General features: G+C 27.9%; 1 long non-coding RNA gene across 2 annotated transcripts; it reads right to left on the bottom strand.

Annotated features, from left to right (window-relative positions):
* Window positions 1-12016: 12016 nt before the first annotated feature.
* On the bottom strand, window positions 12017-17180 carry LOC107442259 (uncharacterized). Of its 2 annotated transcripts, XR_006226649.2 has the most exons (5): window positions 16645-17180; window positions 16486-16549; window positions 14486-14601; window positions 14053-14120; window positions 12017-12263 (listed from the first exon to the last, which is right to left on the bottom strand). It is a non-coding gene; the product is annotated as an uncharacterized lncRNA (long non-coding RNA). The 2 variants fall into 2 exon arrangements; XR_001583836.3 differs by having other exon boundaries at window positions 16486-17168.
* Window positions 17181-17569: the final 389 nt, after the last annotated feature.

Below are 17569 nucleotides of genomic sequence, written 5' to 3' on the forward strand. Positions count from 1 at the left end.
CATGACTTACTATTTCCAATTCATATTTACGCCAATGCTCAAAAAACATGCCATCCTATATTGTCATTGTGTTTGTACTTAATATAATATGACTTGCTTTATTTTGTGTAATACCAGTTAACTTTAGCCAAGACTTAAAATACTAGTTTTTATTTTCATTTAATCGATTCTTGAATAGTCGGAGCAAACACAGCACTTAATTCTTGCAACCTAAATTAGTTTAATTATTGAGATTTCTCTTATAATGTGTCATGATTCTCGATCAGAAACTTTGGTTGTCAAAAGATTTAAATAAAAGGGCGATTCTATGAGGAGGGACGGTTTCAAATTATAATTTTACTCACGATCTTTTTTTTTTTTTTAAGAATATGAATAAATAATTTTAATGTATTCACAATAGTACTCATATATTTCCAATTACTGACTATATATTTCCCGACTAGTTTTTTTTTTTTTTTTTTTGACACATAAAAATATCATGCGCAAGCCTAACTGTAGAAGGATCCTAAACATGCTGACTGTGAAAAGCATAATCGTTTCAAATTGTTGGTAGGTATTACTAATTGCTTTTGCTAATTTCAACGCCAAACATTTTTCAACCAATTCGCTACATTTAACCGATTGTTTTCAAATTTATTTTATTACAAAAAATTAAATGTTATGAAGAAATGAAAAGCTAATCATTAAAATTTTTTATCTCAATAGTTTTAAAATAATAGTGTTTAATAATAATTATAATAATAAGAAATTATTCGTCTATAATGGGCTGATATAGCCTGGTTGGCGGGACGCTGAAGTTTGAATGCAGCTGGCCAAAGACTAATTAAGTATAGTAAATGGTGAGTGGTGCAAGTTAAATCTGCTGGGTCACAAAGTCACCCATGTTCCCATAACAAATTATACCTCTAGGGGTACTGAATTGGAGATTGATTGTTCTCTGGATCAGGTCAAAATTACGATTTGTGGTTGGATGAATGGGTTTACACTATAAGAGGGTGTGACGAATGGGAGTGGCAGAAATCGAATTCCTGACCATAGATTGCACTTCATGCCTTAATGGCCTACAACAACATTCCTAGGTTATTCTTTAAAAAATAACTTCTTTTAAAAATAACTGATTCTTTAAAAAAAATAATTACTGTAGAAGAATTAATTCAAAGTTTAAGGAAATGAACCTCCCGCACTTTATTCTATTTAACAAATTGAATCGGACGCTTCAGCAGTTCTAAAATTCTTCTAAATTTCACTTTTTGCACTTATTGTATTGCGATATAACAATAAACAATACTTTCTCAACAAGGTACTTTTCAAAAATTTATATTAAATTGAAATATTTACCATGTTTAAAATTTTTAACTCATCAAAAGAGTTTCGAGCGCAGGTCGGGCTACCGAAGCGGGGGTGCCATCCCCTCCGCAGAGGATCAAAATTGTGATGGCATGTCTTCGGATCATCCTCAGGGATGTTTCCCACACCGTGACCGTCGCCAATAGCCCATTGTGCAGCTCTAGTGCGACGTTAATTAACAACAACAACATCAAAAGAGTTATCCCCTGAAAGACTAGTGTTAATTGAAAAACTATTTATAAAACTACTATCATATACATTACATAATTGTATTCATTATTAAAAATATACGAAGTGTTCAATAGCTGTGTCCTGTCAACTTCAAATTTCATCGTGATGGACAAGATAACTCGTTTTCCACTCTGTGATATATTGTTGTGTATTAGTGGATATGGTTATGGGTTGCAATTGATTATTTTTTAAAATTAAATAAACAAGCTTTAAAGGAATGAGCGTCTTGTTTCAATTTTAGCGCAGAGGGTGGAACAAAGACGCGTCATTGCAACGATGTAAGTGTTAAAAATATATTTTATAAATATATTATGAAAAAATAATTATTTACTTACTTTAACAGTTTCCTTTACCAATTTGTTGTTGTTGTTTTTTAAACAAAACAAAACAAAAATCAACATATTTTTCTTAATGTTTAAAAATAAATACAAGGAACAAAACATAATATACAAGTTTTAAGTTGAATTTTTTTTTTTTTTTTATGTGTAAAAAAAACTTTTAATTTACCATCAGTTTACTATCCCGAGTTATCACGGGCAAATGAAAAAAGGTTAAATATTAATCTTTGTATGGTAGTTTTTAAAACAAGGAAGGACAAAACAAAGCGATACTTCCCAAACGCGCCAGTGCAGCGATATACCATTTTTTTACTGTTTTTTTTCTATGTAAATTCAGCAACCATCGCATATACAATAGTACAAAACACGTGTACAGTCCTACAATCCACAATTGAGTCCAACAGCAAAACTTCCAAACAAAAAAACCTGGCAAACTTCCAATCACTGCAGATTTTTAAAAACGTGATAAAATAGAACGGACTGACAAATACTGCTATCAGTTTTCCAGATTTAATAAATCATTTCAATATATACATACCCGAGTTTCTTCGAGATAACCAGGGAGGCGGTTAAATACGGGTTCAACGGCCCGAATTGAATCGGACGTTGCATTTATATAATAATTAATAAGGTACTTTTTTTTCTGTGATTCAATTAAAATCTTCGATGATCACATATCCATTCAGTTATACCAGATAATAGGCCAATGTTGAAATTCTGATGAAAGCTGGTTAATTTATGCAACACTTACAGCCACAGTGTTAACAAAAAATATTCTCGGCGGTAGACAGATCAAATATTAGAGATACAAACAGGTTTTCAAGTATATAAAATATACGTATATATATATATATANTAAATGTTTTGGTAAGAATCTTTTCCTTTATTTTTCTTTCCGTTTATTGCTTCTTTCCTTTAAGACTGTAGCGCAACTAGAAATTTTTTGCTGGTTGGGGGGGTTAGTTGTCATTAAATTAAGAAAAGTATTTAATTAAATTAATTAATGTAATTAAAGTAAGTAAGTATTAATTAAATTTTAAGTAAACTCAATCATTTGACCTCCCAAGCCCCGCCCCCTCTTCTGGTTGCACGCCTGTCTTAAGGACCCGTTTATTACGAGCACTCGGATTTAACGAGTACATGTTACGGTCCCTTTGTGCTCGTTATAAACGAGTTCGACTGTATATATATATATATATAATATACGTATATATATACATATGTATATATAACAAAATAAATATTTACAAAAAAACTCGAAGAAATTAAGAAAAACAATAAGTTTTATTTATTGAGCATAAGCTGCAAATAAACGGAACTCATTAGATAAGTTCAAAATGAAGATAAAACAAAGGAAAATTACAGACATATGAAAAAAAGGGAGAAGAAAAATAATAATAAAAAAATAACAAACAACTGGGGGGAAAATAAAAGGATAAAAATTTTTTTTAAAAATCCGGAAAATAAAAGATATAATCTTTTTATTAGCCCACACGATTATATCCGCAAAAAAGAGTGCTTTCTGATATTGTATCAATATAGCCAAAGCAAAATATATTAATACAATAGTGTGAGGAGCACTCAAAATTTTTTTTTACAAAAATTACAACAAAAAACTTATTGTGTTCTATTTTTTTTTTTTGTAAAAATTCTTTTGAGTGAAAACTTGAATAGTTTCGGAATAATTTCATATGTTTCTTTTTTTCATATTCATCTTCTTTTTTTTACTATAACGCTTCGAAACCCCGGAGGGAATTATGAATAATCCTGCATATATCATTAAGTACAAGGTGCCTGAAATTCAATTATCAGGATACCACATTAGAACCAACATTTACTTCCAGTCAGTAGCAAAAAGTCAGCTACAGAATAGGTTTAAGTACTAGGTAAATACTGCTTTAAGTACTATTATTGTAGCCCGTGATTCGAACGCTAGCTAAGGTGTTAGAAGTAAATGCCATGTGTATTAGTACTTGACATACAAGTTCGATCGTTGGGAGGGAGCAGTACTAGGTTAATACAGCGTTAAGTACTGCTATTGTATCATGTGACACTGTGAAAGTGTGGAACCGAAAATTCAAAAACAAAGAATATGACATTCAGAAATGAGAGTGCTCTGGTCGGTCTACCAATGTTGATAAGGTACCAAAAAAAGAACTTGTAGTAGAAAATCACTATTCAACTATTCGAGCGCTAGCTAAGGAGTTAGATATCAGTGCCATGTCTATTTGTCGTGATATGCATCGCATAAACTGGACACACAAGTTCAATAGTTAGGAGCAGCATGAGCTGACTCAAGAAAATAAGAATAAAAGTGTTCAAGCCTGCACTAATCTGCTCCAATATGAACATAAGGACAACATTCTGTTCCAGATCGTCACTTGTGATGAAAGGTGAATACTAGCAAATGGGAAAAATTTAATTAAGTTTTTATTTTCTGTCGCAAGAGACAAAAAGCACTTGGTCAGTAAAAAGAACATGATTTAAATTGAGAAGTATGCTGTGTCCATAAGGAAGTCAGTAATATTTTAGTGTAGAGTTGCACATATGAAGTAGATAAATTAGACAGTCGTGTGGGTGAAAGAACATCAAGATAAGATTTTGAAAATTTATTGGGAGTTAATATAAATAAAGATTTATCTTTCACTTTGATCTTGGGGATATTTTTATTCGTGAAAACATACCTCGGCTCATATCACCTTCTTCTTGTCATCGGCTTTAGTAGAAAGAATACATAATTACCAATTAAAAGACAGGACCATCTCTATCTCCAAGTCAGGCGTCTCTTTTACAGTTCATCAACATGAAAATTAACAGATACTGTCCTTTCTAAACTCAGGCTGAATTTCTAACGAAATCTGTCATTCATATCAAGTCCATTTTAAGGATAATAACTCCGTGTTAGACTGATACAACCCACAAACAATGTGCAGCCATTTTATCTTATTTTAAAATCATATAATGTTGAAAATGGATTTTGAATTGTTATTAGCATACGTACTAGGAAAATTTGATTTTATATATAAATATATAATACAAACTACACTTGAAACTTATCAGTAAAGCAAGAATTTACCAAGTGGAAATTCCACTCCTAGAAGTACCAAATGGAAATTCCACTCCTTAGCTTTGTAAAAGCATTAAAATTTTTTTACAATTAAGATAAACGTCATTTAAAAAATATATATATATTTTGACACGCCAAAAGTGGCCAGTTAAACGACAACAGTCAATTGTCCTTTCATTCAGATGTAAGACACTGAGCTTTTATAATGTAGGAATGAGGTTCAATCTGCAATGACGACTTGAAGCCTATCAAATGAAACCAGCTAGTCTAGGGAGGAAAGACCCTCAACGGGGTGTGTTGCGGGAATACTTTACACTAAGGTGGGCAGTTAGTATGAAAATTGACAAAATTATTTTATAATATGCTTGAGTACATTTTATTTTTTCTATCAATCACAAAAGTATTTTCAGCTGTATCAGTTTCTATATCTTGAAGTGCTTTCTTTTATGTTTCTATGAATGTATTGTTGCATATTAAAATAATAGTAAATTAAGGAGAGAATATTGAAACGTTAGTTTTTTGATGTAAATGAAAATTTGAGCATTGCCAAAAGCGAAAGACCACTCAGCAGCAAGGATGCGTTGCCCAGGGTGCGCCACGTGGAGGCGGGTCAATCATTGCACCCCTAGTGCATAATATGTTAATACGTTAAAAAAAGATTTAGAGCAAGTTTTAAAATTTTTGTAAAAAGTACTCACTTTAAAGTACGTTAGACAAAAGAATTTCAATGAACTGTATTAATCTTAGAATATATCATATAGAAAAGTTTGGAAGAGTTTAATTAGTAGTAGATTTTACAATTTTGTATGTTTTAACAATTCTACTACTTAGGCCTTCTGTCTTCTCAACTGATAAAAAACAGGTTTTATTACGAGAAAAAAGCTAACCGTCAACGTTGACCATGTCAATGACCCTAAATATCTGGGATTAGTTTTAGACTCTGAACACAGTTAATGAAGCCTTCAAGCATTTAAAGATTCTCGCAAATTATGAGGCTCAAGTCAGAGTACAAAATCTTCAATTGCAGCTTCAACAGGCCAGAGCTATAACGAGAAAAAAAATAGCTGTTATTACAAAACTTGTAAATGATAATAGGGGAGCTCAACCTTCAAAGAAAAAAAACCAAATGCTAATGCATTGCCTGTGAACACAAAAACAGTTGTAATAAATTTCTATCAACAAGATGTATTCAAGGACAAAGAGACGCAGTTATAACAAGAGTGAATAAAAGAAAAAAAAATATTTAAACGAGACATTTATATAGAATATTAATAGATAGATAGCAAAAGTTTTAAAATCATAAATTCTAATAGGCTTCTTTCAGATTACACACTCTTCTTATCTCAAAATTTTGAGTTCATTGTCTGCAGTATAAGTAAAACAGTATCCCAAACTTTCTTAGTTAACCTAGTCGATTAGTAGAAGAACTGGTATGAGAATAAGAATGTATGCTAAGAATATATAAAACATGCTAAGAAAAATTGATCTAAGAAAATTTTAAATCTTATCTGGGCTTCTTTCAGACCATATATTCTTCTTGTATCTGAGATAACATGTAATGAATATGTTTGTGTCTTGTAAATTTGGAATTCATTGTCAGCAATATAAGTAAAACAGTACCCCCAACTTTCTTAGTTAACCTAGTTGATTAGTAGAAGAACTGGTATGAGAGTAAGAAAATAACGAATGTATGCTAAGAATATGTAAAACACACTAAGAAAATTTTGTTATCTTAGCCACCAATATTCAGAATGGAATGAAAAATATATTAGGAAACCATGTGGAACTCAAAACACTAACAATTACAATAGAAGGATTTATTTTGAAAGTTGCAAGAAAAATATGCCTCTTCACTTGTTCTCCAAGTCATTTTTAATGAAGACTTCTCAATAGTACTGCAAGGTGAAATTCAATGTGCACATTCAAATAACCACCAGGTTTCTATTCACACAGAAGTTGCTGTCACAGTCGAAGGAACATTTTCTTTTGTGGTCATATCTGATTATAATATAATTGTTGCTTATACAATTAATCTTTAAGTGCTAGAAGATGTATGTATGTATGTGATATTTTAAAAATAAATTAAAATTGATTCCTTTTAAAGTTTCATTTAATTAATTTCCTTCCTTTTTTTAAGAGTAATTTTAATTCTAGATGCATCTACTTAATTGTTATTTATTTCCACATAGGTCAGAAAAGTAATAAGCTTTGCTATTAAATCATTGCAAATCGTAAGATAAAATAAAAAGAAGCTATTGATATTGATTATTATCCTTTCGTTACAAAAAATTGTATGTATATCCATGATGTTACATGTTTAAGGGCTTTAAGGTATAATGTATAACAAATGTATTGATCTTTGCCATAAATTGCACAAATGCAATTTGTGAATTCTTTATGAGTTTGGAAGTCTTAAAATTTCTAGTATCAATAAGAATATCTTCAAAAATTTAGAATTCACAAAAATATTTCTAATTGTATAGCAATGTACAGCAGGGTGCATAGCCAAATGTTTAAAAAAATAAGTACCTTTAAAAAAAATGCATATAACTTTTAAAAAAATAGGTAATTAGGACATGCGCACAAATAAAAAAAATTTCTTCTTATAGTTGAAAGTTCTTTATATAAAAGGCAAAATAACTTTCAAAGATTTTACATGATCATGGTAAAATAATAGTTTTAGACAAAGATACATGAGAAACCAAGACTATAATTATACACAATTTTGAATATATTCAATATTGAGTGGCTCATTCTATTTTTTAAATTAATAATTACTTTACATAATTATGTAAAAAAAATTTAATTCAAAATTATTATTAATTTAACTATTACTTAAAAAGGTTATCGAGTGTATTTTTTAGACTTAAATATAGTTTTTATAAAGATATGTAAAGAATTAAGCAAGCTAAGAACATTTGAACAAATTCACATTGCAAATAAATTAAATTAATTTAATTCATTTTATAACACTTTTTAAAAGCTTCAGTTATAAGACTTTATTAAAAATGTTAAAACAAAATTTATTCATGGTACAATTGTAGGAGATAATTTTTTTAATCTCCCTTTTAAACACACACTACTTGGTTACATTTTAAAAAACATGGCCTCCATCTCAGTCACTCGTTGCCACCCTCAGCAACAAGTGAAGGAAAAATATCACTATGGTGATTTTGGTTGGTTGGCGCGGGGCCGGAGGCCATAGCGACCAACCCGTTTGTGATAATTTACTTTAAATTAGTGAACAGTCTCTAATACTTTTTTATTAAAATTTCGTTTTTGGTTTAGTATTTCCGTAATGAAATGATTAAAATAAATATTCAAATTATTTTGAAATGTAAATACCATGAATATAGAAGATAAACATTTTTGTCAGAGGTAAATTATTATATGGTTCCTACACTCATAATATCTAACAAATCTGAAAAAATTTTTCATTTCAATTGTTTTTAAATCAAATCATTAAGAGATTAAATAAAGATTTTTCGAATGACAAATGTGAATAACATAAGATTTTTTGCTGAATTTAAAAGAGTGAAAGCTTCATATTTTTTTTAAAATCTTGCTTTGAAAGACTATTGAGTTTTTTCATAAAACTTAAAAAGCACTGAAAATTTTTAAAGTAATAATGCAATAATAAAAAGTAATAAGTTAAAAAATAATAATTCAGTACAATAAAAGTTTACATAACTTTTATGCAATTTGTGAATGTAAATAAGTAAAAAATCTTACAATTAAAAATATCAACTAATTCTTATCTTTATTAAATTAATAAAAGGGGAGATGGAAATTTTGAGGACATAAAACTTTTTGATTCTTTACTGCTCTGGGGATCCACATGAAAAAAATAAAATTAGTGAATGAACCCCAACTGAAGTATTGGTTTATAAATGTAAATGACAAAGACAATAGTGCTTGACCAACAAAAAAATTAACAAGAGAAATAAAAAAAAAATATTTAGCCATTAGAGAAAGAATTTGCCAATATATATTGTCAATTCCCGTGAACAGCGAAAATTTGTGAGATTTTTAAGCTCGATTTCAGGGGGCAAAAAAAAATAAGCCAGAAATTGAGAAACTCTAGTAAAACGCAGTAGAGTTGTACATGAAAGTGGAAGAATTGTGGCCTAATTTGTAGCAAAAATCAACATGGTAAATAAAAATTATATCATTTTTAAAAGAAAAAAATTAAGTACGTTTTAAAAACATACAATGAGAAAAGCACCTTTAAGGGCTTATAAAAAACGCAAAAAAGCACATTTAAACAATTTTTAAAAATGCTATGCACCCTGTACAGTTTTGACTATACAGGGTTTTGCACTATTTCTGAGCTATATTTGAAAAAAAGGTTTTTGTAAATATATTTTGTATTACAGAATAATTCACAGAAATATTTGCAATTGTTGCCAAAAATATTGCAAAATATTGGAAATATTAGCAAAGTACAATTTTGATTATTTCCTGAGTCACATCTGTAACAAGGTTTTTTTTTTAATTATTTTTTGTAATAAGAAGTATTTACTTAAAGTAAAAAAGACATAAATAACCTCAAATTGCACAGAAGAAAAAAAAAACATATTTCCCTCATATCAAATTGTGATTATGTGTGCTCGAAGTCTGCAAGTGTAACGCTTGTAACAATGGGATTGATCAGTTACTAAACATTTTATAATTTGACTTCTTTTGAAAATATAAATAACTTCTAATTGTATTACAAATATACACGACTTATATTCAAAGTTGTAAAACTTAATTTTAGCATTTTAAATTTTAATGATCGTTATATCAATCAAAATAAAATACCATTATACTTTAGAATTTATTATAAATGTATGCTTCAAAATTATTTATAATTATATTTTATAATTATTTATAAATACTTTATACTTAAATGTTATGTTTTATAATTATTTATAATTATAATATGTACTACATATTTTTTTTATAAATTTTAAGAAATTATTAATAAGCATAACAAATAATATGTAAAAGAATTATCAGCAAAAATTTTATTTATTGTGATTACAACATTAAATCAAATATATCAAAAAATTATAAATAAGCACTAAAAAAGTAAAAGCATTTCAATAAAAAGCAAAATTTTATTAACATTATTCGATATGAACAGAGTACTTTCCACTACCTTCAAATTTTAAAAATTTACACTAATTAAAGTTGAAATCAATGTATTAAAAAAAAAATTCTGTACTGATGTCAATATCAGAACATTTTATTTAACTACTTTTAAAAATATAAGTAACCTTCACTTAGAATAAACATATACTACTAATACTATACTTGTAGTCACAGTCAGAAAATCTAAATTTAGAGCTTAAAATATTTCTAACTATTTTACTCACAAAAAAAGTAAAATAAAAAATTAGTGTTTTTATGACAGATTTTACAAGAAAATCATATAAAAAAACAATTAGTCAGTAGGAAAGTTTTTCAAAAGAACAATGTTTATGTTTATATGAGACAAAATTTTTTTTTTTTTTAAATCCTAACAACTTATAGTTTTTAAAACTGATGATTTAGAATGTTTTTATCAAGCAGAGTCAAAAGACACTCTCCAAAGTTTAATTTCAAATCATTTCTTAATATCAATGTACATTTCATAAGTAATTATTATTTTGTTTCCAACAGTTAATTAATTTTGTGATATCATTCTTCTTCAGCTTGCCCTGAATATAAAGGTATGTATATGGTATACTGTTTTTATCATGAGATGTCTTGCTTGACACCTTTAGGAATTTCAAAATAGTGTCAAATTTTAAACAGTTTTCTGCATAAATTTAAGCATTATTTTACAGCATAATTAGCATTATAATATCATTACAGACTCTTGATGTCAGTTGTAACCAAAAGTAAAAAATTTGTTGCTTAACTTTCATATTTACTTGCTTTTAAAACAAATCATTGCAATGATTAATTCTAAAAAATATTAAACAATACTGTAGTTGCACAGCAATATGCATTATTGTATCAGTAAGAAATTTGTTCAAATTTTATGTATTTAACTGATATTTTAAAACCCCAACACTTTTGGCTATTACAGTGAAACCTGCCAAGTTGACCACCCTTGTAAGTTGGACACCTACATAAGTTGACCTCAATTATCAAGAACGGAATTTTTCCTATATAATATAAAGAAGCAAAACCTTTGTAACATGACTACCTGTCTATCTTGTATGTTGACCACTGAAATAAGTCAATTTTGTCTAGGAGTATAATGAAATTCTATTCTAAAACCCTCATAAGATGACCAGAAAAAAAAAATTCAGAAAATTTTCTGTCATTTTGCAATGTAAGTTAAAATTTGACTTGTTTGGTGAAATAGTGTAAAAAGCTAATCTAAACCCTTTTGAGAGTTGACCATCTGGGGAAACTGTCAGCTTTTGACCATTTCTTTCATTCAAAACATTGGGCTGATGTAAAGTATACAACAGCGCCAAACTACAATGCGAGCATATTTCTGTAACAAATAGGCTTGTAAGTAATAACAGAATAAATTTTAAAGTGTTCAAATAATTTTGTTCTGTTAAAGTTTTCAAATTACATGTTTTCTTGTTCTGATATTTTAAGAAATCATTTTTATTAAACTCTTCACATGCATAACTAACGAAATAATTTTTTTAAAAAGTTAGTTAAATATTAGAATTATATGCAACAAATTGAATTTCGGGTTTAAACACATTTCTTAAGATATTCATTTGGCTATTTGCTAAACAAAATTTTTAAGTCAAGAAAAATTTTTTTTAAACATATTGCAACATGATATAGGAAACGAAAAAGTAAACAATGACCCACCCTCTCTATAAGTTGCCCACTTGTCTAAGTTGACCACTAAAACAATGCACCACAAGTGGTCAACTTACACAAGTTTTACTGTAATTGCATTTTAACGCAACGGTATCAAGAGAACTCTATGGTCAAAATAGGAAGCACAGAATTGTATAGGAAATAGTAAAGAAATATATAAGAGATGAAATATTATGTTCAAAAGTTAATTTTCAAAAAAATTACATAGAAGTATTAGAACAATTTTCCTTATTGGACAAATAAACAAGTGAGTAGATAAGCGAGATGCAAAAAAAAATTGCATAGTATTTCATTTTGAGTCAGTAAAATTTTTTTACCATAATACCTACATCAGAATATCAGGTAAAAATTACCATAATATCAATTACTTGGATTGAAATCTAATAGAAGAAACCCTCCAGTGTGACAGTTGGCTTTGCAGAATATCAGTGCATCTGCAGATTAATTTTCATCTCAGACTGAAAAAAATAAAAATTATCTCAGCTCCTGAAGTTTATTTTTATCACAGATTTAAAGAACTATAAAATATTAGTGAAAGAACCAATAAAATAATTTTGTAATTCAATTATTATTTGCTTTAGGTTCTTTAAATAAAATTGTTTGCCAATCTGCCGATATATAAACAAAAGAAAAATCATCAGTTTTGTTGTCATTGGTTATCTGTTGCTCAACCAACTCTCCCTTTTTCCTGCTAATAGAAAATATATACATAATATTTTTTATTAGCATGCAATAAGTCTTTCCTTCAATAAAGTGTTTAGAAACTGCTCTTGTGTACCTACCTGTATGTGAAATTTGAATAATTTACTAACACCAATATTTAATATTCAAATATGCGGGAAATGTGGCATATTACTTTTCTTTTAAACTGTTACATTAGTATAAAATAAGTTTAAGCTGAGCATTGACTATCAAATTGTGGATAGAAAAAGACTGAATAATGAGGCAATCAAAGTCATTATCAGGAATTGTTAGTAGGAAAGAGGAGTATTAAAGATTTGTAAAAAAATTTAATTGGAAATTTGTTGATCCACAAAAAAATTTAGATTCCGCAGTTAAATTCATCTTTATAAAATTATATATGAAAGGGCAAGTTGGAGATATGGGGATAATATAAATAGAGCTTTTTTTCCAATTATATATAATAAAGTATATGTGGACCCTGAATAAATAATATGTCATATTTTAAATATATCTTCTTGCTAGGAGCTAAAAAATTAGCTAGAAATTAATAAAAATAAGTAAAAAGTGATCTTGTTAAAAATCTATATCATCACGGATCAGATCTAATACATTTCTTAAATATATGACAATTAGGTGAATGAACAATAAGTCGAAATAATATGAAATGAATTTACAAGGATAAAAATGCAGTAAAATTAAAAAAGATATTAATATGTTTTACTGGATGAAAATTTTTTTATATGAAACAATTACAATAACCTAGTTTTGAATGCCTGTATTATTACATAATTTATTATTTCTGAAGACAATTCTAACTTTTTATTACGTTATGAAACTTATATGAACTAGACATTGTGTTTCTTTTAACACAAAGTAAAAAAAAATCCTAGGCAAATTAAACTATTATTTTTCTAACGTTAAATACATTTTATATTAATATGCAGCTGTCAAAAGCGAATTTTAACAGGTATCGAAGATTGTCCTTCGGACCTGTTGTTTTTTCGTTCTTGTAGATTGTTCTTTCCTGCAAAATTCCACTGTAGTTCTGTACAGATGTAGTTCTCTTCATGGCACATTTCATTGCATTGTTCATCTTCTCAAGTGAGAAATAACATTGGGACTTTTTACCAAGTAGTTTTTACCAATACATAGTAGTTTTTACCAATATTTAAGATGAAATTAGTCATCAGGGAGGCCTTTTTGTCAAAATAGTTTTTTTAATTGCCTTTTTGGTGGCCAATGGCAGCCCTGTTACTTTTATTTACTTTTAATTCTACACAAATTACATTCAAATATATACAGTGAGACCCTTAGTTATTTAAACTCAAAAGACAGGTAAAAAATTTTAATTATCAAAAATTTGAATTAACTAAAATATACACGAGTTAAAACACAATAATAAATAGTACAGTCAATTTATGATAACTTGAACAGTCCTATAACTCGAATTATTTTCAGTACTGGTCCTGACCACTTAATTTTTAATTTCCTGTTAACTTTTCTTGATTACTCAAGTTTTATTTCAAACAATCATTCATTTATTTTTCAAGCAAGATGACTTACCCTTTAAAGTAAAAAGAATGACAATAGTAGAAGTCCAGTCATCTTTAATATTTCTCCAAATATAAAATCTGAAATGGTAATGTACTATATATTTTTTACAATGGCAAAAAATTGAAAATTTGTTGTTTTCAGGTACTGAAAAATGCTTAATTCAACAAAAAATATCAGAATACTGATAATCAAAATGTGGAATTCAATTAAAAGTTAGGATCTCAAATTTTATAATTGTGTTCAGTTTTCTTACACTTTTTTTGTTCTGTAGTTTATAACAAAAAAGATAAGTTCTGTAACAAAAAGTATAAATTACAAATTGACGAACAAATGAGTAAAAGATTTTCTTTATTCTCTTCAGATTTGAGTCATCATGAAACAATTATATATTTACCATTGTATAGCACTTGACTGAAATATTTAATAGGAAAAATAAACTTACTTTAATTACTGATTGTTGTTATTTTAAAGAAGTTTTCCTTGAAGTAAATAAGATGTAAGATATCAAGATGTAGACATAAGATATTAAGTGGAAATTTTAGAGACTTGTAGAGTCATCTGAAAAGAATAAAATGGATTAGTTTCATGAAAAAATATCACTTTCAGAAAAAGTATGGTTTTCACAATATTGCCTCAAGCTCTATATAAGTACTATTGTCAAAATAACAATCAGAACACTTAATCACTTTTGATCTGGTAATCAGATTTTCATGTAAAAAGATGCAATCATAATGATGGTTGAGGGATAACCTCAAATATGATAAATAATTTAAGCAACCGATACATTTTCAACTGTAGCTTCCCTTCCATGTTTTGCGGGTCCAAAATCTGAGTCAATCAAAAACATTTATTAATGAAAACTATGTGTTTGATTCTGTTTGAAAAAAATATATCATCTGCAAAAGAAAATAGCATATACCAATTTTTAACAAATTCGAAGGGAAAATTCTGATAAACTGCTTAATATCATTTTAACATAGGGCTGGCTTTTTAATGTGACGGGCATCAAAAACTGGTTAAAACAGTCAAAAACTTGGATGGTAGGTAAAAAATACATAGTATATTTAAAACCAACTAATTACATAAAAATCTGTAGAAATTAATTAATGATAATAGATTAATAGGAGATTAACAAATATTATTTTAAAATAGAATTCATGGTTTGAAATATACACTTACTCCATTGCAATAATCTATGGAAGAAATAAATCCAAAAATAATTTTAAAAAAATATTCTGAAATACATGGAAATTTTGAAACTAAAATGCAGCAAATTTACATTGAACTATCAGATAATAGATGTTTGCCTATAATTTAAATTTTAAAAAAGTCTAATTTTTTTTGGTATTCTTACCAAACAGATGTTGTCAACATTTCTCAATGAGAGCTATTTTAAGTAAGATTTCAAACAACATTTACGCTTATCTCAACTTTTAAACAACTACATAGTTCCGTTAAATGCTTTATTTCATTGGATAATTCTCATATTCTCAAGAAATTTTTTAATTCACTGAAATCTTTAAAAAGTGCAATTAGTATCTTAGTTTTCATTTTAAAGAAATCGAAACAATTAGTTTTCATAATTATATACACAATAAAACATCATTGAAATAAATAGCACATAAACAAAATACACAACTATAATAGTTAAATTTCTCTAAGTTTACACTTAAAAACTCTCAATTTCACTCATGAAAAAACTACTTCAATCTGATAAATAATTATTTTTATTACTCAAGTTGTTTTAAATTTAGCTAAACCTAAATTGTAGATAATTCGCGAAAATTTCCTTAAGAACAATTGGAAAGAGAGGATCGATTTCCAATTAATCTATAAACATTCATATTGCCTTCTTAAGAGTAAGACTACAGTGAATTTAATGTAAAATAGATAAGTTATTTCATATATAAAAATAGACACTATCTAAATCCAGAAAATTTATCTCTTTCTTTTAGAAAATAAATTTCAAATGATCTGTAAGGAAAAAAAAATAATGAACTGATAGAATTCTCTATAAACAATCCTAAAGTGAATATTAGAGTAAAATTAAATGAATAAATAAATAAGCAGCTATAATAAATAACAATAAATAAGCAGCATTCACATATTTTTCTATATGTATAGAAATTTTGATTAGTGATGTGTAGAAAAATTTACTACAGAAAAGAACATATATATTATTAGGAAGAACCCAAATTTTGATGGTATAGGTTTCATGAAGATTTACAGTAATTCGCAGAGTCGAAATTCATTTTTAAGATGAGCTTCAAAATTTATGGAACTTTGGTATGAAAATGTAGCAATACTTCAATAATAGAAATTGATTATGACAAGCGTTATAGATACATAAATTACAATCCTTTACCAACTTAGATTATCAAATCTGAGTTAATGTTAAGAAATTCAGTTAGAAAAATATGTATATAAAAAACAAAGAAATACTTATAAATTCAACAGCTCATATCCAAATATTGGTCTCTCATCTAACAGCCCTTTGGATCACTAACTAAATTTATAATAAAGAAAAAAGTTTTAGAATCTAAATGATGATTTCAATCATTAAACATCTTTTATTACGTTCATGACAATATATTTTATTACGCTCAAATTATCTTGAAAATTATAACCAGTTAGGGGCAGTACTGTTAGAAATTTCGCAATAACAAATATACTTAACAAGTCACAATAACATAATGATAAAATAATTTTTCTAATAATTATTTTAAAAAGAATATTCTGCTCTAATTCAACAGAATCAAACATTGCTCATGGTGCTGTAATTTTAGCAGTTCCGGAATTTCTAAACGACTTTTGCTAGAGTTGTTGAAAAAGTATTTTTAATATAAGACAAGAAATATGAGATTATAGAACAGTTTCAACAGAAATTTTAGATGTTTCGAAAAACGAAGAACACAAATTAGACAAAAACCGAAATAAATCTAACACCGCATACGATTTGACTAGCTTATAGCTTTTATATGGGTAGTTGATCGTAAAAGCAAAGCACAGATGGCGCTAATGATTAAAATTCGTTTTATTGCGAGTTCTCCGGGTTATTACTTCTGATTGGTTTTTGCGCCTAAGCTTGGAAAAGCACTTTCCATAATTCGGGGAGAGGCCCGGTTCCATGTTGTAACCTCCCTTCCTCTCCTCCTCTTGTTAGTTATATAGGAATGTACTACAATATTTCCCCTTTCATAATATTTTTCGTATTTAATAGTTAAAAAAAAGTTTCCACAACGCTTTCTTTGAGAACTATATTTAATGCAGTTTTTAATTCTATATTGTTTCCTAACTTAAAAGATTTCAATCTATTTGAAAAATCAAGGCAGAACTAATGTACTTCCGTTTTATGTGACAGGTCCATACGTTATTGCTGAAAATATACAAAGTGTTGCAGAGTTCTGCTCGGCTCCAAGTGTAACCAATTCCGATCGCCAATTATTATGCTTGCAATGTTCACAATATTAAGCATTCTTCGAATTTAACTTTCAACGTAACAAAATAACAAATGAATTCAGAAGAC

Source organism: Parasteatoda tepidariorum, chromosome 8 (assembly GCF_043381705.1).
Source record: "Parasteatoda tepidariorum isolate YZ-2023 chromosome 8, CAS_Ptep_4.0, whole genome shotgun sequence".
In the NCBI taxonomy this organism is placed as follows: Eukaryota; Metazoa; Arthropoda; class Arachnida; order Araneae; family Theridiidae; genus Parasteatoda; species Parasteatoda tepidariorum.